The sequence below is a fragment of the Stegostoma tigrinum genome, chromosome 19, assembly GCF_030684315.1.
Source record: "Stegostoma tigrinum isolate sSteTig4 chromosome 19, sSteTig4.hap1, whole genome shotgun sequence".
In the NCBI taxonomy this organism is placed as follows: domain Eukaryota; kingdom Metazoa; phylum Chordata; class Chondrichthyes; order Orectolobiformes; family Stegostomatidae; genus Stegostoma; species Stegostoma tigrinum.
This window is the reverse complement of record NC_081372.1, coordinates 39,838,832-39,863,678: the sequence shown is the minus strand read 5'-3', so window position 1 is coordinate 39,863,678 and position 24,847 is coordinate 39,838,832. Positions and strand designations below refer to the sequence as shown.

General features: G+C 41.1%; 1 long non-coding RNA gene across 1 annotated transcript; it reads right to left on the bottom strand.

Moving 5' to 3' along the window:
- Nucleotides 1-303: 303 nt before the first annotated feature.
- Nucleotides 304-24,079, bottom strand: LOC125461241 (uncharacterized). Its single transcript, XR_007249439.1, has 4 exons — nt 23,995-24,079; nt 22,595-22,745; nt 3,720-3,780; nt 304-2,799 (listed from the first exon to the last, which is right to left on the bottom strand). It is a non-coding gene; the product is annotated as an uncharacterized LOC125461241 (long non-coding RNA).
- Nucleotides 24,080-24,847: the final 768 nt, after the last annotated feature.

The window sequence follows — 24,847 nt, the reverse complement described above, 5'->3', positions numbered from 1 at the left end:
CAATTTACAATGGGATCACTTGCTCTCACCCATTCATCTTACATAATAGAGGCCTAAAAGTTACTTGAGTAAAACCCATCCAAGTATCCAGACAGGTAGGTCAATTAATCACCTCTCGTCAATCTAGTTTCATTGTCAATAAAGTAAAAGTAATTTTGCAATTCTTTTCTAGTTATAATCTTATGTTAAAATGGGAAAAATTCAATGGAACTATTGAAGGCTCTAAATCCCTGAATAAGTTGCAATAAAATCAATGCAGAACAAGTTTAAACTTTATTAACTTGAAAGAAAGTGTACTAAAATTTTTAAAGATATAAGCAAGATAAATGACAACATTAGATTCTTACCACAGTTCAAAAGGTTTTTTTATGGAACTTGACATCAGAACATCACTTAACTCTCTGATGAAGGGTCTAGGCCCGAAACGTCAGCTTTTGTGCTCCTGAGATGCTGCTTGGCCTGCTGTGTTCATCCAGCCTCACATTTTATTATCTTGGAATCTCCAGCATCTGCAGTTCCCATTATCTCTGATCACTTAACTGCTGGACTGATTTTCTTTTCAGTACAGGACAGAAGGGATATTGCTTCAATCTCTTTTGGATAATGGATTACACCAATGCACTATCTGCCCTAAACAGATGACTGCAAAGGATCCTGTGACACTTTATGTAGAAGATCAAGAATGTAATAAAAAAAACTCCAAATTTCTGCTTTTGTAAAATTAAAATCGGAGAACTTTTGCCAACTAGCAAGTCATTTCTGTTAGTGGACATCACAATCGCAGATGGTAGGGTGAGATCAAGCTGGTAATATAGTGTGCTGGAGAGTTTTGGGGACCATTGCAGCTATAACACATGGTGCCTTTATGCAGCATCCAGTGCAACTAGAGATTAGCATATATGGCACAACAGTAATAATGCAGTCAATTTAGAGGCAGAATTTAGCACATTCTTCTACAAATGCTGATACCTGATCATCGATATCGCTTCATTTCTCTCAATCTATTCAATCCAGGGCTAATTTCATGTTAGGAGTTGGAAGTAGTATTCACAAAGAAGCTAAGTCTGGAAAACATAAGAATCCACCGTCCAATATTCCCTTCATGAGTTTAAACTTAAATATGCTAAAAATCAAGCTTTGCAATCCCTCAACTTCCCATCCAGAACTTACTGCACTGGAAGCATTCAATAATGGAATGGTCTCACATTTCATGCTGTGAAATCTTATTCAAACAAATTGAATGGTGCCTAAGCAAACTAATTTTTTGTACTTGGAACATACCAGAACTCCAGGAATATGGAACTGCAGCATATTGTTGAAAACTTGACTAAATGAGAGCGTTACACATAAAGGAGAAATTTGTTTAAATTGATGTTATTGGCAGCACTTTCTCACTTCAATTATAGTGTGTTGAGTATTCTCTGATCAGGGTAATATGGGAAGGCTGATTGGCTTTCTGAGATGGAGTTTAGTCACATTCTATAAACACAAACAAAGGGTGAAGCCATGGGAGTTACCTCATGCAGACAAATACGCTATGAGAGTGTGAAGAAGTGTCTTTATGCAGACATTGTAATCTCCATTTTGGCAGATTCATTTTGTGTTTTGATATGTTTTGCTGCCTCACAGGTATAAGGGATTGATCTTTTTGAATAAATTAAAAAGTGCTTTTCTTTAAAAAGAGTACCTTTCTCTAATTTTTACACATAACCCTTTCTTTCGAAGTTAATGTCAGAGTTAAAGAAGGATGCTTTATTGTGGATGTTGAAATTAAGTTGTACCTGATGTATAATTGTGCAAGGACTTGGAGCAGTCTAAAAGTGAAACAGTCACTATGACAAGTTTACATGTAGTTTTCCATCTCCCTGTGAAAACACAGGATTCACTTTGGACAATTCTGCCTTCTGCCTGTTGTTTTCCCACCAGTATCCAATCGACAGAACAAGCCTGCTCTGAAAGTGTAGAATCACATAAATCAATTCCTCCGGCGTTATAGTTCATCTCGGATAGCGCAGGCACATTGCAGCTGTTGAACAGCCTTGGGGAAGTTCTATTTCTATGTATTTGATTTATCATGGAACAATATGGCAGCTTGCTGTGTAAATAGCCCACGACCTATGATGGAAACTGAACTTGTCCCTTTAGTTCAGACAGACCATCAGAAAAATCGATGGAACATGATCAAAAGAGGAAAAAGAAAGATAAGCTTGCATTCTTTTTTGAGCTGGATGTCTTTTGGAAATACTCCAAAGCAATTCATTGGGAATTTATTGTGTAGGAGTGAAGGTAATTGTTAAGCTATATCCTTTTATTTCCAAAAGTGATAATGGAATTTAATGTAGTCAACAATTTAACCAAATTTCAGTTGGCATAGTCTTGATGCATTACATCGGATGATGGTACTATGCAATGTACAGACATGCTCTGTCATTGTAATGTACTCTGTATTGGTAGTACCCTAAGTCCTCAGAAACTTCCTATCTCCAGCTTTCATGTACTCTGGGGTGAGTGCAATAAATATTTAAACATTGAATATTTAAGCAATGTGGATGGCTAATCCTTACTTGACCCCTACCCTTTGCTAAGGAAGCTGCACTGTGAAAATGTTTTAATCTCCATCGTGCCTTCTGTTTCCTCTGAGTGTTTTGGAGTTCTCCCCCTCATTTTGATTTTTTGAGATTCTGTTTTTGGCAATTTATTTAATCAAACTTCTGTTTTAACAACTGATACGATTGGTTTTATGATCAGTCTGTCTGCCAGATGGATAAGGAGATTCTTCATTTTTCAAACTTTTTGATTCTGAAACAAAAGAATGGAGCATAATGATCATAAACGTAACTCCTTCAATACTCAAATAAGAAGTTTAAGGAATTGAAATTGAAATGTTGCCCGAAGACGAGTAAAATAATACCAAGTTAATAGGAAATAGAGCCTCTTGCCTTCAAGTTTCCTCTACAAAGAAGAAGAGGCAATTAAATATTCAATCATATTGAACTAATTACTATCATAAAAAGTGCTAGTGCACACTGAAACAAAACATATTTCATTATCTCTGAATTGATTGAACGAATAATTCAATCACAAGAGCACTATTAACAACAATAAGGTATATTAGCTGTAGCTATAGAGTTGCAAACTCTTCTTAAGCATTATGTCTTAGAATATTAAAATAATTCCAGTGTAAAGTAATTCAGACTATGTGGCAGAGAAAATGATCTTCAGCAAAAGGAAAGGGAAACGAAACAGAAAACTTGAAGGAAGATTCCAAACTGATAAAGTATTAATTCCAGCAAACTGGAGCTTATTCTTAACTGGATATTCTTTTGACTGTGAATGTTTATTCAGATCAAAAGATAAGATGGTGAACAAGAGTAGTAAAAGATTGATTTTCTCATTGCAGTGCATGTGGTTTAAGAATTAAAAGGCTCTCATAAAATGTGGAAAACTCAAGGAAAGAATGAAAAGTCAGTCCTATCTCCATTTCACTCTCCGGTTCCTTCCAAGGTGGAAATTAAACTGAACACATGTGAAGGTAAAATAAAGCCTTTTAATCCAAAGCACTGCTTTCACAGACCAGGCATAATTTATCCTCTATGGGTTCCATCCCACCTATTTAATCTCACAAGGAAAAATTCTGCCTGGCTGATTTCAAGAGGTAATCAAGCAGAACTCCACAGTATTTTTCCATATAATATTTTCATTTGTTAGGCCATACTTACTATGCTCTTATTCATTAGCTCTGAAGCCCAAAGCTGCTGTCTTCTTCACATATTACTTTTGCTGAAAAAGAAAAAATAATTTGGTTAGCCTCACCTGGTCTGAAGTTACTTTTTATTTCCTCATTAATATTTGCAATGAATTTCAGTTGAAACAGTGCTGTCAACTCTGCTGTACTTGGCAGCACCAGGTAGAATGTTAAGCCCCTCAATCCTTGTGGATTTCTGGCACAGAGATGGGGATCAGGAACTGGGTTTGTTTTTGTGTCTGAAGCCCCCTTTTGTGGGGGCTGGTGTGTTTGCTGATTTAAGATTGTGAAGTGAATGGGTCTTTCACTGGCATTGAGGCAGTTCGGAGCTGTGGGGTCTTGAAGCTACAGGGTTAGTTTTTAGAGAGACCACTGGCTGCAGCACAAGGAAAGTAACTCTTCGCTAAGAGGCTGCTCTTCAGCCAGTGTTTAAAGAAGTTAATTCAATGGCAGAAAAAGCAGTCACGATCGTCAGGAAGTTGGGGGTGAATTTGAGACTTTGGCTGTAATCTCACCTATGGAAGCAAGCAGTTGATCTGTTCACCTATCATTTTGGTAACTGAGCCAAAGTGCCAGTTAGTCTCCTATACTTAAGTTTAACAAGGCCCTTAATGAGCCTAGCTCACATCTCATCTCATGGTGCTAGGTGACCTTCCTCGGCTCCAGGCTGCATTTCACCAAAGAGGCAAGCACCAGGAACAGCACTGTCTGATTGAAGCCAGTTGCACTGGTCTTTTCATGACACTCCCGCCTCTACTTAGACCATTGGGGGTTAAGCTGGATCTCTAAAATTCCTCCCTTTGATTCTGCTTTATGTATAAAATTTTAAAAAGATTCTTTTCAAATGATGTTATAATTCTTAGCTATTCACTGGAGTTTAATTTTTACCTTGACTGGGAGTGTATAGGCTATTTGCACCGGATATTTTACTACTTGTAAAGCCTCTCAGGAGCTTTTATTTTGGGTAGCACTTTGTGGCAATGAGCTGAAATGTGAAATGAGTAAACATCTAATTTAAAGATTAGTATGTATGAAGAAGGTCTACACCCATCATTAGCTTAAAGGTATCAGCACCAGACTACAGAATTGGAGATGACTCATTAGGTTCCATTATTCTAGCCACATTTCCAATGTCAGCCAATCCTTAAAATCTCAGTCATGGTACTTGTTGTGTCTTAGTGTATGTGTAGAGTGAAATCGGTGAACATTTTCATTAGAGTACATTCCTTGGCTCCAGACTAATTGGGGCTATTTACCTGGGGCTTCCCTGATCTTCAACTACAAATTAGACAGAAACCATGCAAAGTTGTGCTTCTCCTTGTGCACAGCCACCACCCACCACCCACACTTCACTGTCTAACCCCACTAACCTTCCAACAGAGTTAGAACAGTAGACTGAGCATCATCCTACAAAAGAATGGTGGAACTTCAGAATTCATGTCCACCTTTCATATCCTTTGAATGTCATGGAACTTTTAAGTTCTTGATTAATGCAATTGCTCCTTGAAGAGTCTCACATCACTCACACAGGGGAACTCATGTTCAGACGGTAAATTGAACCACTTACTCTCTCCACGCCAGGGTGGTCGCAGCCATTTCAAATCCATATAGCACATTTGTGATTCAGATAGGGGTGGAAAGCAATATAAATACTGCCTCCGAGTGTGAGTGGCCAGTTCAGCCTGTCAATCTAAGAGACCCCGCAAAAAATGCCTCAATCCAAATGAGTTTAAGATTCCCAAACTGTCATCCACCCCCTGTATTTTATCTTCCATCTTCTCACTTTACCCCCTAAACCACAGCTTGTAGCTTAATTCTGCCAAATATCTTTATGCACTCTCTGGCCATTGAAGCTGGGGTGGTGATAGGTAAATGTTAGCACCTCCCACAGGAACCCCTGCTTTGTCATACTCTATTGTAACTCCCCATTAGCTGTTGTGTTGTCCCCCTGTCATAATTAATGGCCTCGCAGCATCCCAGCATGTTGCCTCCAATCCCCATAATTGGCCTCCTCCAACATCCTCACCACAGCAAGAGCCCCGATTCTGGACTTGCAAGCTGATATAGCCCATTTTTCAGACTGTCATGGTATGAAACCCTTAACCCTGGTCACCCAAAAGGCCAAATGCCTATGTCCAAGCCTCAGAACCGAGGGCCAGACAAGGCCCCTGACTGGCTCTGTTAGGATCCCTTGATTTATAACAGTTCCATTTGACTTAACTGAGGACCATCCCTGCTGGAGTTTGAAACATGGTCTTTTGGTTGAAGCACATGCTATGTGTCTGCAGGCACCTAGTGCAGCTTTGATATTAATGGAGCAAGATTCCATACAGCAGCATATCTGACCGCTTCACAGATCATTGCTGGTAAATATGGCAAGCTGCCTGGCTTTGTGTCTGCACTAAAAAGCAAGGCAAAACAGTCGTAATGTGAGCCTGTAAGTTCTGAAAAAAGCAGCAATATTCGAAAAGGCAAGGCACGCAAAATGGAGTAGTTGTGGATATCTAAGTAGGTGCAAAGTAATAAATACTCTGAAAGTGTACAAAGATTGCTGAGATGTACATTGTTCTAATGCCTGCCCTTTCATGCAAATGGTCTGACGGCAACCTTACAATATAAGGCGTCAGTGAGCTCGAAAGTACAGCACTGAAATACCAAACAGTGCTATAAGTTAGTCAGATACACGCTACTGTGAGGCTTGTGCTTTGCTGATGCTGTTGCCCATGGAGTGTGCCCCGAAGTGTTGGAGAATGCTGGCTGCAATGGATGCCCAGAAAAGATGCCAGCAAGCTGCCGTTGCCAGGTAAGTGCTCTGAGTTTCATATTGGGAGGTGACATCATCTATTCTCTTTCTACTTTCTGGGAAAATAGCAACCTGCATAAAACTGTAATGAGATTAGATAATAATGAGAGGTTAATGCAAGCAAATAGAACCCTTTCTGCTCAAACATGAGATTGTCATTTATACATGAAACATTATGCAGAAAATGGGACTTTATTTTCATGTTATCAAGAATCTCATGTTTCTATTCTCACTGTATGTTTCCAATTGTATCGCCATTGCCCCCATTGTTCAGGATCTGGGAAAATTCCACACAAAGGAACCAGATAAGAAAATCAACAACCATCTCTGAAATAAGAAATTTGCATTTTGTTAAATTCGCATATGGATGCTAATTTCAAATATTGGGAGAGGAAAGGTTATCTACAGAGTATTTCATTTGGGTGGGAAATCAAACAATCTCAATAACATGCAAATTGCCTAAAATCAGCAGTTGCCTCAAGTAGAAAAGCAGAGTGAAAAAGAAATATGAATTGTACCAAGAAGCTGTAAAACTCTTTCCATTCATCTCTCTCAAACTCAAAGTAAGTTACTGGCGAAAAAGCAGTACAGGACATTCCTTGAGAACTCAAGATCTATAAACTTCACCATTGCTGCAGAGTTTAGGCCTCAGGTTTAAAATCTAACGCCTCGAATCTCTGAGGACTTCTTGTTTCAATTCTTCCTGACGCATTTTTCTTTTTAAATTTATAACCTGCCTTGCCTGCATTTGATCTTGCATTTTTATGTTGTCTCGGAGATTAGTGGGTAATAAAATTTTACTTTCCATCATGCAAGAAAATCTTGTGTTTGGTTCTTCCATTTCCATCCAGTTAATTACACCATAATTGAAATGTGATACATATATCCTCATTAAAAATTTTATTTAAAAGGGTGGCACCATTCCTTTTCCTTAAAAGTTGATAAGTTTTGATCCTTCTACTGACTATAAGCATTGTTTAGAATGGGTATAAATGCCTGGTTGTACTTTGTGCCATTAAGAATCATTAAAATCTAATGCAAAAATAAAACTTGTTTGGATTTTCCTCCTCAATTTACACGTTTTCATACTTTTCTTTAGACTAAAGCTCTAAACATGGAAGTTTTGACTCACCTTCTTCTTTTTTAGATAGTGTTTTTTCCTGGAAACTAAAGGTAAAAATTATGTTTTGGGAGGTTCATGTGAGATAGTTCTGTTTACCCACTCCTTGATATTTACCGTCATAAAATTTCACCTTTGAGCTCATAAATTCTGTTATGTGTAAATCAAGGACTGCAATATGCTTAAGCTGCTATGTTTCTGTAAAGAAATTTGAGGGATGAATTCAGAGATAGCAAGTACTGCAGATGCTGAGTCAGAGATAACACAGTGTGGAGCTATAGGAGTACAGCAGCCCAAGCAGCATAGAGGAGCAGGAAAGTTGACATTTCAGGTCAGGACCCTTCTTCAGAAATGGGGAGGGGGAAGAGTGCTGGGAAATAAATAAAGAGGAGGCATGGGGCTGGTGAAGGTAGGTGGGAAGGTGATAGATGAGTGCAGGAAGGGAGTGGTGGGGATTGATTAGTGAGATGTGTTGGGCAGATAGGTGGGAGAAAAGATGGATAGGTTGTGTCAGATCAAGGAGGCAGGGATGAGAGGGAGGGTTGGACGTGGGATGAGGCCGGGGTTGGGGAGATTTTAAAACTGGTGAATTCCATGTTTAGACCATCGGGCTGTAAGCTCCTGAGGCAGAATATGAGGTGCTGCTCCTCCGGTTGTGGGTGGTGTCATTGTGACACTGGAGGAGGCCCAGGATGGTCATATCATCCAGGAAGTGGGAGGGACGAGTTAAAATGGTTGGTGGACGGAAGGTGTTCTGGTTTTTCCCATACAGAGCAAACGTGCTCTACAAAACCATCTCTGAGTTCTCTGCTTGGTTTCTCTGATGTAGAGGAGACACGTCGGGATCAGTGAATACAGTTGAAAAAGTTGGTGGATATGTAGGTGAACCCCTGTCTAATGTGAACGGTTTGTTTTATGCTTTGAATGAGGTGAGGGGAGTGGTGTCAGGGCAGGTGTAGCACCTCCTGCAGTTGCAGGGAAAGGAGCCGGGTGTGGTGGCGTTTGTGGGGCATGTGGACCGGACGAGGGAGTCGTGGAGTGAGCAGTCCCTACGAATGGCCGATGGGGGGTGGGGAGGGAAATATCTCTTTGGTCGTGGGGTTGGATTGTAGGTGGCGGAAGTGGCGGAGAATGAGATGTTGGATGCGGAGGTTGGTGGAGTGATATGCTAGGACCGGGGTTGGGGGGGGGATTCAGTCTTCATTTTTGTTGAGGGGGGGAAGTGAGGGCAGAAGTGTGGGAAATACAAGAGGCATATTTGAGGGCATTTTTGATTACCGGAGGGAGGACATTATGGTCCTTGAAATAGGAGGGCATCTAGGATGCTTGGGAGTGGAATGCCCCATCTTGGGAGCAGACGTGGTGGAGGTGGAGGAATTGAGAGTAGAGGATTGTATTCTTGCAGGAAGGTGAGTGAGAGCAGGTGTAGCCTAGGTAGCCGTGGGAGTCAATGGGTTTGAAGTAGATGTCTACACTGATAATGTTACCCAGAAGGGTAATGAAATGTCTGTGGAACAACGAACCAGTTTAGCAAGTCAACCAATCACAACATTCATAATCCAAGCTTCAAATCTACTCTAAAACTTTAGAGATATAAATTTCAAGGTAGTTACCAGAGATGGAGATGGAGAGATCCAGGAAGGAGAGGGAGCTATCAGAGATGGTCCAGATGAATTAGAGGTTGGGATGAAAGGTGTTAGTAAAGTTGATGAACTGTTCAAGCTCCTCATGGGAGCAAGAGGCTTCGCTGATATAGTCATCAAAGCAGCAGAGGATGAGGTGAGATATAGTACGAATGTAACAGAAAAATCAGGATTGTTGCACATGTCCTACGAAGAGGCAGGCATAGTTTAGGCCCATGTGGGTGCCCATGGCCACCTGCTTAGTCTGCAGGAAGTGGGAGGAGTTAAAGGAGAAATTGTTAAATGTAGGATGAGTTTAGTTAAGCGGATGAGGATGTTGGTGAAGGGGGACTAGTTGGGCCAATGGGAGATGAAGAAGCAGAGGGCTTTTAGGCCATCCTGGTGGGGAATACGAGTGTACAGGGATTGGACGTTGATAGTGAAGATGAGGTTTTGGTGGCCAGGAAATTGGAATTCTTGGAGAAGGTAGAAGGCATGGGTGGTGTGCCAGATGTAGGTGGGGAGTTCCTGGGCCGGGGGGACAAAACAGAGTCTCGGTAAGTGGAGATGAGTTCAGTGGGGCAGGAGTAGGTGGAGGCAATGTGTCAGCTGGGGCAGTCAGGTTTGTTTTGAACTCCTCACTGAGTAACACTTCTAGAAGCTAAATAATAGAACAAGTCAAACAAAAATGCTGGAAGGACTTGGTAGGTCTGGCAGCTTCTGAGAGGGGTGCAACAGGTCAGAGTCTTCTAGAGGCTTGAGCAATGTGGAATGGTGTGAGATTTGTGGCCGAATCAGACAAGAAGTTCAGTGAGTCCTATCTCAAAGTCAGAAACATCTCACTCCAACGTTTTGCTTTGTTAAGTGGCATGGTGAGTTTCTCACTAGGCAGCGGTGAGTTTCCAATTAATGCAGATTATTGCTTGTAAAAAACCTTATTAATGGAGCAATTCATCTCATTAATATTCAGATTCCCACCTTACCAAATACATCAAAAATGCTAGACTCGAAAAATTTTTCCCGGAAGTCAGAGCAGATACCTGGTGACTTCAAGATAACAAAGTGTGGAGCTGGATGAACACAGCAGGCCAAGCAGCATCTTAGGAGCACAAAAGCTGATGTTTTGAGCCTAGACCCTTCAACGGAAAGGCCTAGGCCCAAAACATCAGCTTTTGTGCTCCTAAGATGCTGCTTGGCCTGCCTTCTTCATCCAGCTCCACACTTTGTTATCTCAGATTCTCCAGCATCTGCAGTTCCCATTATATCTGGTGACTTTAACTTGCTGCTTGACCCAAAGGGCCTCCATGTCACACACAAGGCACCAACATCCCAGAGGCACCAGATGTCCGTTCATCACATTTGCTAACATTGAGATCCAACATAAGCAAGTCTGTACGTAAATCATGGCACATTGTTGATCTACTTACAAGATGCATCTCTCTTTCAAGGCTGCACCTCGGGCTGTGATGTAACTGTCATTGTCACACTGCAGTAAAGACATTGTATGCTCAAGAACGCATACCCAGCTGGTGGACTGAAGCAGGCTGCCTACCCAAGTCTTTAAATGGCTGTCATTGTGCTGACTCAATCTGGTCCATCAGAAATATTATGAAAGATGCTGCCCTAGAACAGCCATCAAGCTTAGGACACAGGGGAAAACCAGACAGTGAGCTAAGGCTGCATCGCCTTTCAATATGTTTATGTCAGACCTTACGCTTAGGGTTGTTAAGCTCAGTTTGCTGGTTGGCTGCCTTGGGATGCAGGATAACGCCAAAGTGAGTGTGAGTTCAATTCCTGCACCGGCTGAGATCACTGTGACAGGCTGTCCTTCTCAACCTCCCCTCACATGAGGGTTGCTGACCCTCAGGATAAACCATCACCAGCTCTCTCTCTCTGATGACAGCGAAGCCCCATGGTGTGGTGAGATTCTGGCAACTTCACCTTTTTTACCTGGGAGTAAGGGATTTAATAAATCTATTCGGTCGGGTATGTGAAGAAATCTCATTGGGTGTCATGGCTGGAATTCCTCCAAAAAATTCATTCCTAGCCAAAAAAAAGCAGATTCAGCCCAGAGATGACATTTTGAGTGAAATGTTTCGCTTCTTCAAAATGATGGAGTGTGGCTACTGATTCATTTTTTTTTAAAAATGGCTTGGGAGGGGTTAATGTTTATACTTTGTTAGCTCCATCCATTCTACTCACGTCACAAACAATGTGTGGGGGAGACAAAGAATTCTATTCATTCTTCCACAAGAACAGATTTATCTGATCCAGTTCCTTAAGGCCGAAATAATTATGCCTTTCCAAATGTAGTTGTACATATTCCTGTTATGCAATAAATCTCTAAGTACCTAAGAATTGTGCCTCTTGCTTCTCAATGATACAATTTAGATCTTTAGGGCTATAGGGATTAAAGGGTATGGGGAGAAATTGGGAACAGAGTACTGGGTTGGATGATCAATCCTGAAAACATTGGGTAATGGAGCAGACTTAAAGACTCAATGGCCTATTCTTGCACCTATGTTCTCTGTTTCTATGTGATGTATTTTCTACAATCAATCACTAGTTAGGCCCAAGAAAAAGTAAGCAAAAAGGAGGTTTGGGTGACAGCGGGCTCCCTCAAACAACCTTTACCCAATGCAGCATACAGGTAACGGTGGCAAATACCTCAACCAGGAGTGGTTATCAGGAAAAATACCACAAAGGTACTGTAAGGAACACAGCAAGGGTAATGCAGTTGATGTTATCCACATGGATTTTAGTAAAGAATTTGACAAGGTACCGTGCGGCGATCTGATCAGAAAAGTAGAAGCCCATGAGATAAAGGGAATATGGCACTGCTGTCTCACAGTGCCAGTGACTCCAGGTTCAATTCCACCCTTCGCTGACTGCCTGTGTGGAGTTTGTACATTATCCCCATTTCTGCATTGGTTTCCACTGAGTGGTCTGGTTTCCTCCCACAGTCCAAAGATGTGCAGGCTAGGTGGATTAGCCATGAGAAAGGCAGGGTTACAGGGATAGGTAAGGGGTGTGAGTCTGGGTGGGATGCTCTGCAGAGGGTTGGTGTGGACTCGATGGGTCAAATGGCTTACTTCCATATTGTAGGGATTCTTTGATTCTAACAGGAAGCAAAGTCTAATGGTCAATGGATGCTTTTGTGAATGGTGGGTGGTTTCCAGTGGTATTATTCCACAGGGCTCAGTATTGGTCCTAGCCTCTTTGTTCTATACATTGATGATTTAGACTTAAATGTAGGACACCCGGCTGAGAAGTTTATAGATAGCACTTAAGCCAGCCATACTGTTGATATTGATAGCTGATAACTTCAGAATAACACAAATGGTTTGATTGTATGGGTGGAAAAGTGGCCAATGGAATTCACTCTGGAGAAGTGTGAGGCCATATACTCGAAGAGGCCAAATAAATTTTGGGAATACACAATAAACAAAAGAATATTGAGACGGTTAAAGTACATCTTGGAGTGTATGTTCTCAGGCACTTGATGATGACAGGACAGATAGATAAGATGATAAAGGAGGGATACGAAATGCTCAGAGATAACAAGGTGTAGATCACAAGCAGGCCAAGCAGCATCATAGGAGCAGGAAGGCTGACATTTCGGACCTAGACCCTTCATCAGAAAAACAGGTCTAGGCCCGAAACGTCAGCCTTCCTGCTCCTCTGATGCTGCTTGGCCTGCTGTGTTCATCCAGCTATACACCTTGTTATCTCGGATTCTCCAGCATCTTCAGTTCCTATTATCTCTCATATGAAATGCTCACCTTTGTTGGCAGTGCATAGAATACAAAAGCAGGGTGTAATATTGGATCTGTATAAAGCACTGGTTAAATGACAGCTGGAATTTAATATACAGTTCAAGTCACCATTTGCAAGAGAGGATTGAGATAGCAGAAATTTAAAAGCAAGTTGCCACAGCTTGAAAATTGCAGTTACGAGCAAAGATTGGATGGAATAGGACTGTTTTCCATGTAAGAGAGGTGGCTGAGGGGTGACTTAATTGAGGTGTACAAAATAATGAGGACTTGGATAAGGTAGAAAGAAAATTTCTATTTCTCCTCACATAGAGGAGTGTGGAATTAAAATGATTGGTAGAATGCTTAAAGGGAACGGAAGAAAAACATTTCACCCAGAGGATGCTAGATGTCTGGCATTTGCTGCCTGGTTTGGCGTTGAGGCAGAAGCACTCCACTTATTTAAAAGGTACCTGGATCTGCACTTGAAGTTCTGTAACCTACAAAACTATGGACCTGGCACTGTAAAGTAGGATTAGAAAGGGTGACCAGTTTTATTTTCTCAGGTCATACAGACATATGACCTAAAAGGCCACTTTCCGTGCCATAACTTCTTTGTTTCTATGGTTCCCATACCCATTTCGCCTGGCTCCTCAAAAATTGAGAAGTTCATGTCTTTGCGCTCCATCTCAGCTTGGTTGCAAGCTAATTCTAGGCAAAACGTACACAGTACATGAGGCACCAACTTCAGTTATAACATGGCATCATTAATCTCAGGGGATCCAGATTGAAATATCTAGACAAGACTTCCGTTCTCTTTGGGCATCCATCAATTCTGAAGGCTCCAGAAAACTGGGGACAACAACAGCACTGGCTACAATGTGCTAATGCTCCATTTCCTAAGGGCCAGAATGAGAACTCAACCACTGGCCTCGACTTCTATATTAAGTTCAAAGCACGATCTACATTAGTCATGCCATAAAAAAATCAACAGATCTCCAATCACAGACAAACTGCAATTAACTTCCTGTGGTTCCATCTCAGTTACTTCTTTAAAATTCAAGTGAAATTTAAAACAGATATTGGTTCTTTCTCATTGTTATTGCAAACTTTGCTGAAATAAAAACAAGAACAAAACAGTGCAGTATTGTCAGCTATAGTACCTGGCTGTCAGTTTGAGATGAGGTGCAGCCTCACAAGTTGTTATAAACGTAAAACTGCAGGTCTGTACAAACATCTTATTAGTGTGCCTAGCCCTAGCCTGATAATAGATTGCTTGCTGATAATTATTCCCACAACTGCATCTGGTTTGTTCTTCATTGGCAGAAGTCAATACTTCCTTCAGTATATATTTGCATGTTTACATTTTGCTTCAAACAGTGAATAGAAGATAGTTTCCTCTATCATTTCTTGTTCACACGGTTTACATTATGAGCCATTTTAGTGTGGTAAATCCCCATAAAGCTATTTGTTCTATTTTGACACCATTATATTTTTTTAAAGCACCAGAGTATACTACTTACATCCCTCATCCATCTAGTTTGACCAGGAAGTGAAATTCTTTAGTCAATGAAATTAGTATGGAGAGATTATTGCCATTTTTTAACTTTTATTTCTTCAGTACATTATTGTGCTGGCTTTGGTTTCCTTTATACTTTTCTTTCTTCTTTCTCTGAATCAATTTTTAAAAACAGAAGATCTACTTATATTTGCGCTTGTTATTTCTTTCACATTAGAACATGCAAGAAATGTTTATGCTCTAGTAAAACATTCCCAATGTTGTCTACAAAACCAGCAGAAGCCTACTGTAACTAATGCAGACTCATCAAACTCACAAATAAACACCTCACTTATCAGTCTTCGAATTATGGGTAGGATCAAAGATATCCAACATGCAAGAAAAGCAAGAAAAACAGAAAGAATAATCCAGTTTTATTCATTCAAGAATAAGGAGTACATGATATTTTTTGAAGTAATACAATAACATTTCAAAAGAGACCTTGAAAAATTCAGGTGTTTGGAGTAAGTGAATAGAAGATAGTTTCCTCTATCATTTCTTGTTCACACCGTTGAAACAAAAACAAAGTTGCTGGAAAGCTCAGCAGGTCTGGCAGCATCTTTGGAGGAGAAAACAGTTAATGTTTCAGGTCTGGTGACCCTTCCTCAGAACTGCTCTATTATACCACCCGCAGTTCTTTTGGTTTTTTCATGGTTTGAAAGTTGTCAAAGTAACAGGAGGTCAGAGTTTGGAGTTAAATGGTAATTACATGTATTGAAGAAGTTTGGACAACGGTGTACCCTCAGTGCTCAGTTTCGAATCTATTTTCAATCTTGAGAGATGTACATGATTGGATTTGAAATTGGGGTGCATATTTTTAACAGTTTGCTGTGACTTCATAACTAAGGAATTAGGAAATAGAGACATAGGCCATGAAAGGTTTATCTGAGGCATGACCAGGATATTGGAGTAGCAGATTCAGTTTGATATAAAGAAGTTTTTGGGACATGGGCATTGCTGGCTTGCATTTATTGTCTGTCCCTACTTGCTCTTAAGAAGGTGGTGATGAGCACCCATCTTGAACTGTTGCAAGCCACATGCTATTGATTGGCCCACAATGCCCTGACTGAGGTAATTCCAGGGTTTTGATTCAACAACTAGATCAGGGGAGCTCGCAGATGGTGGTGTTCCCACGTACGTGCTGCCGTTGTCCTTCTAGATGGAAGTAGTTATGGCTTGGAAGGTGCTATGTGAAGATCTTTGATGAATTTCTGTAATGCATCTTACACATGATAGTACACACTGCTGCTATTGAATGTCATTGGTGGAAGGAGTAGATACGGTACCAATCAAGTGCGATGTTTTGTCCTGGCTGGTGTCATGCTTCTTGAGTGCTGTTGGAGCTGAGCAAATCCAGGCAAGTGGAGAGCACTCCATCAATCACACCCCTTACCTGTGCTTTGTAGACGGTCAATGCCTGGTGGTCTGTCCTGTTTTATTTCTTTGTTGAGACTTTGTAGCAATTGATACAACTGAGAGGCTTGTTTTGCCATTTCAGACAGCAGTTGAGAGTCAACCATGCTACTGTGGGTCTGAAGTCACATGAAGACCAGACCAGGTGAGGATGACAGATTTCCTTCCCTGAAGGACATTAGTGAGCCAAATGGGTTTTTCAAACAATCAGCAATGACTTCATGTTCAACAGCAGGTTCTCAATTCCAGATTTGTTTAATTGAATTCAAATTCCACCATCTGTCAAGGTGCGATTCAAACCCATGCCTCTAGAACATTAGCTGAATTTTGGAATAATAGTCTAATGAGAATACCACGAGCCATCGCCTCCCCCTGAACTGAGAAGTAATGCGTTTCAGGAGACAAAGCAGTAAATGGGAGTATCCTTTAAATGGAATCCTTTTCAAAGATGTAAATGAACAGACAAGTCTAAGGACTCAAAAAATATATATCTTTGGTTAAGAAGATCTAATAACATTTTAATTTTATAACTACGAATGTAGAGTTCAACATCAGAGGTAATAAAAAGCTTATGCAAGGGGTTGACTGGATTACAGCAATAAATAATATTTGCTGCAGCAATAGCACCCCATTAAAGTATAGATTCACGTGTTAAGAAGCACCGCCTGCTGATGGATGAGGCCTGCACCAACCCAGGGTCTTTGATTCCAGGCGAGCCTTGCTGCTGCCTACTTAAGTGCCAAGTAATTCAGCAGCCTTCCCACAAAGATTTGACACATGCCTCTCAGCTAGCAGGCAAGGCCCCTGTTGTCACTATTAAATGCCACTGACAGGGACTAATCCCAGTGAGGAAGAGACAGTTAGGAAGAAATTTGATGTAAATTCTTAAAACTTTGAAGGTTTTTGAGAGAATAAATAGAGATTGTTACTTCTAGCTCAGCAATCAAAGACAAGTGATCATCAGTTTAATCCTGCCATTAAGGGAGTGAGGAGTAGGCTAAGATGGATTCTGTTACTCAATGCCTTGTTAGGACATGGAATACTTTTCCATAATGAACAGTTAAATAAAAAAATCATGGCATGTCTGAAGGAAAAGTTGGATTAAAATATGAAGTACTAGAGAGCACAGGACTGTGGAGAGGCAACGAGCCAATAGGAATTGATCCAGTAAAGAGCTAGCCCAGGCATGATAATTTAATTATCTCTTTAAATTCAATCATAAATAATGATTCTATATATTAGTTTACCTTTGGTGGACCTTTAGGAGTTGCTGGCATACATTATTCATTGACCCTCACAGCCCAACCTGTTTTGTGAGTTCCTGCCTGCAGACTAAAGCCAGGGTGGGAACTAGCTTTGTAAATGTAGCCCTTCCCATTACATGCTATTGAAAAGCTTGCCTTTCTTGAATCTTGAATCTTGCTGCTTTAGTATTGGAATCAGAAAACATCCTCAGGTACAACAAGGAGACATTTTCCCCACAAAGTGTTTTCACTTTTAAAATTGGAAGGAATAATTTGATGAATTGTCCATTCATCATGTTGTGTTTTCAATGAATCAAGTCATCAGGCTGAATTTCATATATTTTCGGCTGGATTTGTGTTGTGTTGAGTTTATTGGCGGGTTTGCTTGCCGAGCTCACCTCGATAATCACCTACTCTACTTCTGTGACATCTCTCATGTCTGATTTCCAATTGCCTTACCATGTACTCTTCCCGGAAAAACTCACTGCTCAGCAGATAGCTGGCAAATCACCAGCATCCTTTGTGCCCACGCTAATTTAAAATGTTGAAGTGCAATTGGATAAATGTCAGCGCCGTGAAGCTTGTTGGAGGATAGAGTCTGAGCACTCCATTGCCCCACCCTTTGATGCTCTTAGACTGATGGTATGATGAGAGGGTGATGGGGAACCTTCATCTTATTCAGTGTCTCCCACCCCCAATCCCCATCACAAGGAGACTATACAGTACCAGGAGATACTCACCAGGAGAAAGAATCCAACATCTCTACAGTGTCCTGAGTAGAAACTGCTGAGACTCCCCTGTCTGGTTCCTACACTTCCAACCTGCCTCCCCCATTCCAACCCTTGGTCATTGAAACTGAAGTGAGTCAATATCTTTGGCAAGAAGACCTTGGCATGTCTGACCTTTCTAAACAAAAGCACTCCTGGGGTCATTCTGCCAAACTCCAGAGCCACGGGCCTCTACATCAGAGCAGGCGCTCTCCAGCCCAGCTACAGAATGAGGGAGCACGCTGAGATGTAGTGGGAGAGAGAGAGAAAAGACTTACTGATGGCACTATAGTGGCATGAGTAAAGAAGGCTATCTTGTTCATTGGACTTTGGACATGAATATTGTTGACTCAACATTCATACATCTGCTTTTGAGATTCCCTATCTAGGTGCACAACACTTTTGTACATAACCTGGCAACGGCTCATGTTCAGGTTTTGTGCATTGAGGCTTACAACAACAGCCTATTACATTAGCTACAAGGATGGGAGATAATGAGTAAACATGGTATGGTTTGCTGCTGAGTCCTTTGTCCCTCAATGACCATGGCCTATTTCCTATACTATCATGGCTAAACCGCTTGCAAAAGATATACTCAGGTCCCTGATTGGTGATTGTACATCTCCCAACTGCATCAGCCCTACCCCCCGATGTGCAACAATGGAGCCAATGCACTGACTGTGACCTCTCCCTGGATTACAGCATCATGAACACCCTGAGCAAGAACATCCCAACCGGACACCTGCCTATGGTCACTCCCTGGACTGTTATAGATGGCAGCCTTTAACTTTCTTCTGGATTCCCCTGATTGATGTCTCTAAGGGCTTCATTGAGGACTACCTCCCTTAAAGCTCCAGACATAACTGCCCTCTTGTTGCACCTTCAGTGTATTTTCCATATTATCTGCTGGCACATGGTGAAGGAGCGACACTGATGCAGCTCACTGCTGTACAACAAGGTGTATGCCCCCTAAACTGAGGATTGTTTAGCAGCAATGCAAGCTGCCTAGTTGTGTCACTGCAGTAATTGGTATGGCAAGCAAGACAAGGAAGGGATGCTGCGTGCCAGCAGGTTGGCATGAATTAAACAATAACTAAAAGAGCAAGCAAACAGCCCAAAGCCACTACCTAGTCCGGTCTGCTGTTAAGCACCTGCCCATGTGGCCACAGCAGCATTTAACTGTATGTTTGTAGTGCAGCTGCCAGTGAACAGTAGAGGTTCCAGGATAGTTGTATAGGACAGGCAGATAGCAGATGCCTTTGTCCATGGAGATGGGGTGAATTTTGTGCTCTGAACTGCAGTATGATTGCAGCATACATAGAAGTGATTTGGATTGAATGGCAAATTGAACCTATTAAGTGTGCGCTCTAGTTTGGTTGTTCATGTTGAGCCTATTTGCCATGTTTGATAAGATGGGAGTGTTAACAGTAATGCAACGAGATGTGGTGTTAACAAAGCAGTTTACAAACAATAATGAGTGTTAATTGGTGTTTCACCATTGCCGAGGAAAAAATCTGCTACTCTTCCCGCTTGTCAGATGGAGAGAGATGATCTGGATATTGAGATTGGCTTTGCTAAACTTGCCACCCAATTCTGCCATACATTTTGCCATAGCTCACATCACTCAGCCCCATATTCACCCATAATCTTTAATTATTGGTTAGATTCACCCTGTGTAAGTATCAATAAGCAGGCAATTATGAAGGTCTAAGGCACCAGCCCTTTGACATAGGTAGACCATTGGAAATTACTCACAACAATTTTTCAGATTAGTTTAATCATTTTTCATAAATGCTAGAAGTATTAGATGTTTTAGTGGGCATAAAGTTATATAATCCTCAGGGCCTAATGTATCCCAGGCTGCTACTGGCAGGCAAGGGAGAAGATTGGTGGGGCCCTGGTAGAGATATTTAATACCTTGCTGGCTGCAGGTGAAGTGCTAGATGGCTGGAGGATAATTAATGTGGCTCCTTTGTTTAAGAAGGATAGCAGCGACAGGCCAGGTAATTACAGGCCAGTTAGCCTGATGTCAGTGGTAGGGAAATTATTAGAAAAAATTTGAATTAACACTTGGAAAGGCAGTGATTAATCAGGGATAGTCAGTGTGGATTTGTTGGAGGGAGATCCTGTCTGATTAATTTAATTGAGTTTTTTGAAAAGATGCCTAAATATGTCGATGAGGGCAATGCTCTCGATATGGTTTACATGGACTTCAGTAAGGCTTTTGACAAGGTCCCACAATGAAGGCTGACCCAAAAGATCCAAAAGCCCATGGGATCCAATGCAAGTTGGCAAATTGGATCCAAAATTGACTTGCAAACAGGAGGCAAAGTGTGATGATGATGGGTAGTTTTTGTGATTGGAAGTGGCGTACCACAGCTTGTTGTTTGTTGCGCACATTAACAGTTTGAATGTGAATGTAAAAGGCATAATTAGTAAGTTTTCAGATGACATGAAAGTCATCGGTGGTGTTGATAGTGAGGAGGATAGTCTCAGACTACAGTCTGATATTGTTCAGCTGTTAAATTGGGCAGAACCATGGCAGATCGAAGTGTGAGATGATGGGTTTTAGAAGGTCCACTAAGGGAAGGATATGCACAATGAATGATAGGTCCCTAGGGAGTGCTGAGGAACAATGAGACCTTGGTGTACAAGTCCATAGATCCCTGAAGGTGTCAGGTCAGGTAACCAGGGTGGTGAAGAAGGCATACAGGACTCTTTCCTTCATTAGCCAGGACATAAAATATAGGAGCAATGAGGATACATTACAACTTTACGAAAGATTGGTTAGACCACAGATTGAGCACTGTGTGCAGCTCTAATCGCCACACTATTGGAAGGATGTGATTGCACTGGAGAGAAGGTACAAGATTTTCACCAGCATGTTACCTGGGATGAAAAGCCTCAGTTCTGTGGTGACACTGGATCATCTAGGTTTGCTTGCCCTGGAGCAGAGGAGTTTGAGGGTGGATCTGATTGGCTCATCACTTTGTGTATCTCATATATAGGGTAGATCATGAGAATCTCTTCTCTACGGTAGAGGTGTCTGAGATCAGAGGGCATAGTTTTCAGGTGAGGAGTAAACGGTTTAGAGGGGATCTGAGGAAATATTTTTTCAGCCAGAGCGTGGTAAAATTATTGACTGAGCTGCCTGAGAGGGTGGTAGTAAGTCCTGTTGCATTATTTAAGATGTACCTGGCTAGCCGCTTAAAATGCCAGGGAGTTGTAGGCTGTGGACCTAGTGTAAGTGAATGGGATTGCTAAAGTTTGGTGTTTGTTGCCTAGCATAGATGTGTTGGGCTGAATGGCCTGTTTCTATTCTGTTTGACCTATTGAGTCTATGAAGCTATGACTGAGAATAATTTTCGATCAGTAGGAAGTTACACAGTAAGGTAGCCATGCTTTTGGTAAACACAGAGACATTGCAATACATTTCTTTCAGCTTTCCATACTTTGCTAGATAAGTAGGAACTCTACGCCATCAAAACACTGATTAAGAGCAAATGTTGCTAGTCACAACACAGGGGTAATGACCTGCAGCCATTACTTGCAGTTAATTGTGGAATTTCTACCATCATAAACATAGTAAAGAAAATTCTCACTTTTTTTTAATCGAATAAACAGTAAAGAAGAAAGAAGCAAGAGAGAACAATTCTAGCCAAGGCACAGATGGAGAGAATGAGGGTAAATGTGAAGCGGAAATTGGTCTTTCCTGAAGAAAGCAGCATGACAATTCTAAAACCAGATTGTATGTTGTGGTTTAGATTAAGTAAGCGGATGATGGTGATAGTCACTGCTTGTGAGATGATAAGGTAAGTGATCTAAATAAAACAAACAGATATAAGCACACATCTCCAATGGAAATGTGAGAGGCAGCAAGAGATTTACGAGTTTAGGAAGGTGAAGCAAAAGCTCTAATGAGTCTCCTTTCTACTAATTCAAATTAATACAAAGCTTTACAAATAATGGCAGAATAAAGAAATGTTACCATCGCCCAGCAGCTAAATTCATGAAATGTTTCAGAGTCATCTTTGCAGAAATCATCAGAATAACTTTATGAACCTTATTCATTGACATAGGTTTTAAAAATGTAGAAACCTTGGGCACTATTTTTTTTGCACAGTATGACCAGTGACTGTTCCATGCGCAGTGCATGCAGTGATCTATGAAGTGAACAGCACACATGGGGGCTTCCCCATCCAATGTTGCAGGCTTTGAATCAACACTATCCTAACGTCACATAATTGAACAGGTTGATGTGACACCAAAATCCCTCATTTCAGCAGCGTTAGACCTGGTAATGAATTTGTGGATCACTCTACAAAGCTGAGCCCTGCAGTAACATCATTTAAAGGGTCAGGTGCCCAAATTGTAGGTAAGGTGATTTTGACTTTGTGTCCTCCTAGCAATGTCCTCACCTGAGTCTTCTGGAGCAGACTGTGACCCCCAGTGAGCTAGCAAATGAGCCATTCCATGCCACTGGCCTGTCTGCGGCCAAACATACTCCGGTGATCCTCTGTATGCTGATCCCAATTCCGAAAAAGCATCAAGTTATGTGCTGTGTCATTACCTGAACTGATGATTGAAGTTTCAGGCCTTACTAAAATTCTCAATATTCCCAGAGGGATGGATGCCATAGTCAACTCAATGTTGTACGATGCCACCTTGTCCGTGGAGATCATGCAACATCCTTAAGCTCACCAGTTCTATGCTACATTGCCCTGAAAGAGAGAGGGCTGAATGTCATTGATTGCTGTGAATATTGCAAATCTGAAACAAATACAGAAAGTGCTGGAGAAACTCAGTATGTCTAGTAATGTCTGTAGAGAGAGAAACTAAGTTAACATTTTAAGTCCAGTATGACTGGTTTTCAGATTTATGACGATGTTGTGTGAAGCTCTAGTCACTGACATTGACAAGATGGATGGGACTTCTTCTGGCACTGCTGCCAAGCCCTTAGGTCCACACTACTGGATTTGATCACCTGGGCCTCCTGCCACATTTCTTTCTGAGGATGACCCTGGAGGACCTCACTGTCCATCAGGGAACTATGGCATATCTCCACATGCACCCCCACCCCACCAATAAGGCCTCCAGTGTCACAATACACACCAAAGAGTTCTGTTGTGACAAGTTGCTCACTTTGCCAACATTTAAATGATGGCATGGTTGTTCAGTGGTTAGCATTGGTGCTTCACAATGCCCAGCACCCTAGTTCAATTGCAGTCTTGGGTGATTGTCATGAGGGCTTCCACCAGATGCTCCAGTTTCCTCCAACAGCATAAAGATGAGGAGGTTAGATGGGTTGGCTAAGCTAAATTGCCACGTACTCTCCAAGGATATGTAGGCTAAATGATAAATGCAGGGTTACAATGATAAGTTCGGGTTTGGGTTGGGTGAGATGTTTTTTGGAGTATAAATGCAGACTTGATTGGCTAAAAGTCTTCTTTCCTGTGATTCTAAATTGCAGAAATATCCTTTAGTGCCATTTCTGTTGAAGATGAACAGTCTGCCTTTAAGAAGAGCTGCAGCACATGGTTTTTAAAGGGCATTACTGGATTCCTTTGTTAAATATAGAACCAATTAACACGATTAATATGTATGGAACATGCTCAGACAGATATTACTGTTGCCCAGATGAGGTGGGTACAGCAGTTTTGCGTGCTGTCCACCTCATTCTGAAAAGGCACAAGCACATCGTAAATCTTGGTCCTTGTTATTAAACATCAATGTAACCCAATTTCTAGTCAAGTTCTATTGTGAACTGGCTACAAATATTTCAGCAGTGCTTTAAGGGTTAATAATATTTCCTTAGTTTATTTGTTGGATAATTAGTAATTTTTTTGAGAGACTACTTGGAATGGAGGAATGGTTACTTTCTAAATGAATATGAGGAAATAAAAATAGAATGAAGTCCTCATTAAGTAGAGGAAATGAACGCAACAGTGAATGTTCAAGATACATTCTTACCTATGTAGGTGAAAGGCAAGTGTTTAACAGGTGTGGTTCAAGCTCTTCCACCGAGTGTACGTGCTTTTCAAAGCATATCTGAGTAATGTTTGTTCCTTTGTGCATTCCCAAGAACAGGTACATTGCTGATGTCAAAAGCTCCATGGCAACACATTATCAATTTGGCAGTAAGACAAGGATGGGTTCATGTTACAGAGTAGATCAACAATGAGTCACTTCAACAAAAAATTTGTGCGCCTTTCAGGTTAAGGTGCGGGTGCATAATTGGTAGCACGTCTTTGAGATTATTTGTAAAATGTTCAGAATTACTAAATTTTAGGACATACCTGTTGAATGACAGTTATTAATCATAAATGATATCTCTAAAAGGTACTACAATATTACACTTTTCACATTAACTGATGAGGCCTGTGAAAATAATACGAAGTGTAATAAAAGCCTATAACGTGCAAGTGCTTCAGTATACCAAACAAAATAAGCTTGCACACCATTTTGTTTGCATATAAACAGAAAATGCATTGTGATATAGTTTATACATAGTAGAATAAATTAAATTACAGAAGTTGCTGGAAAAGCTCAACACGCCTGGCAGCTTCTATAAGAAAAAAATCAGAATTAACATTTCGGGTCCAGTGACCCTTCCTCAGAACTTGGACGCGGAATGTTAACTCTGATATTTTTTCTTCACAGATGCTGCCAGAACTGCTGAGCTTTGCCAGCAGCTTGTTTTTGTTTGTGATTTACAGCATCCACAGTTATTTCGGTTTCTAAATTAAAGTACAGGTTACGTTTTTGGTGAGGTTTGTCTCTGTTACTTGCAACCATTCAACCATCCAGAATCTTTGTTGATAGA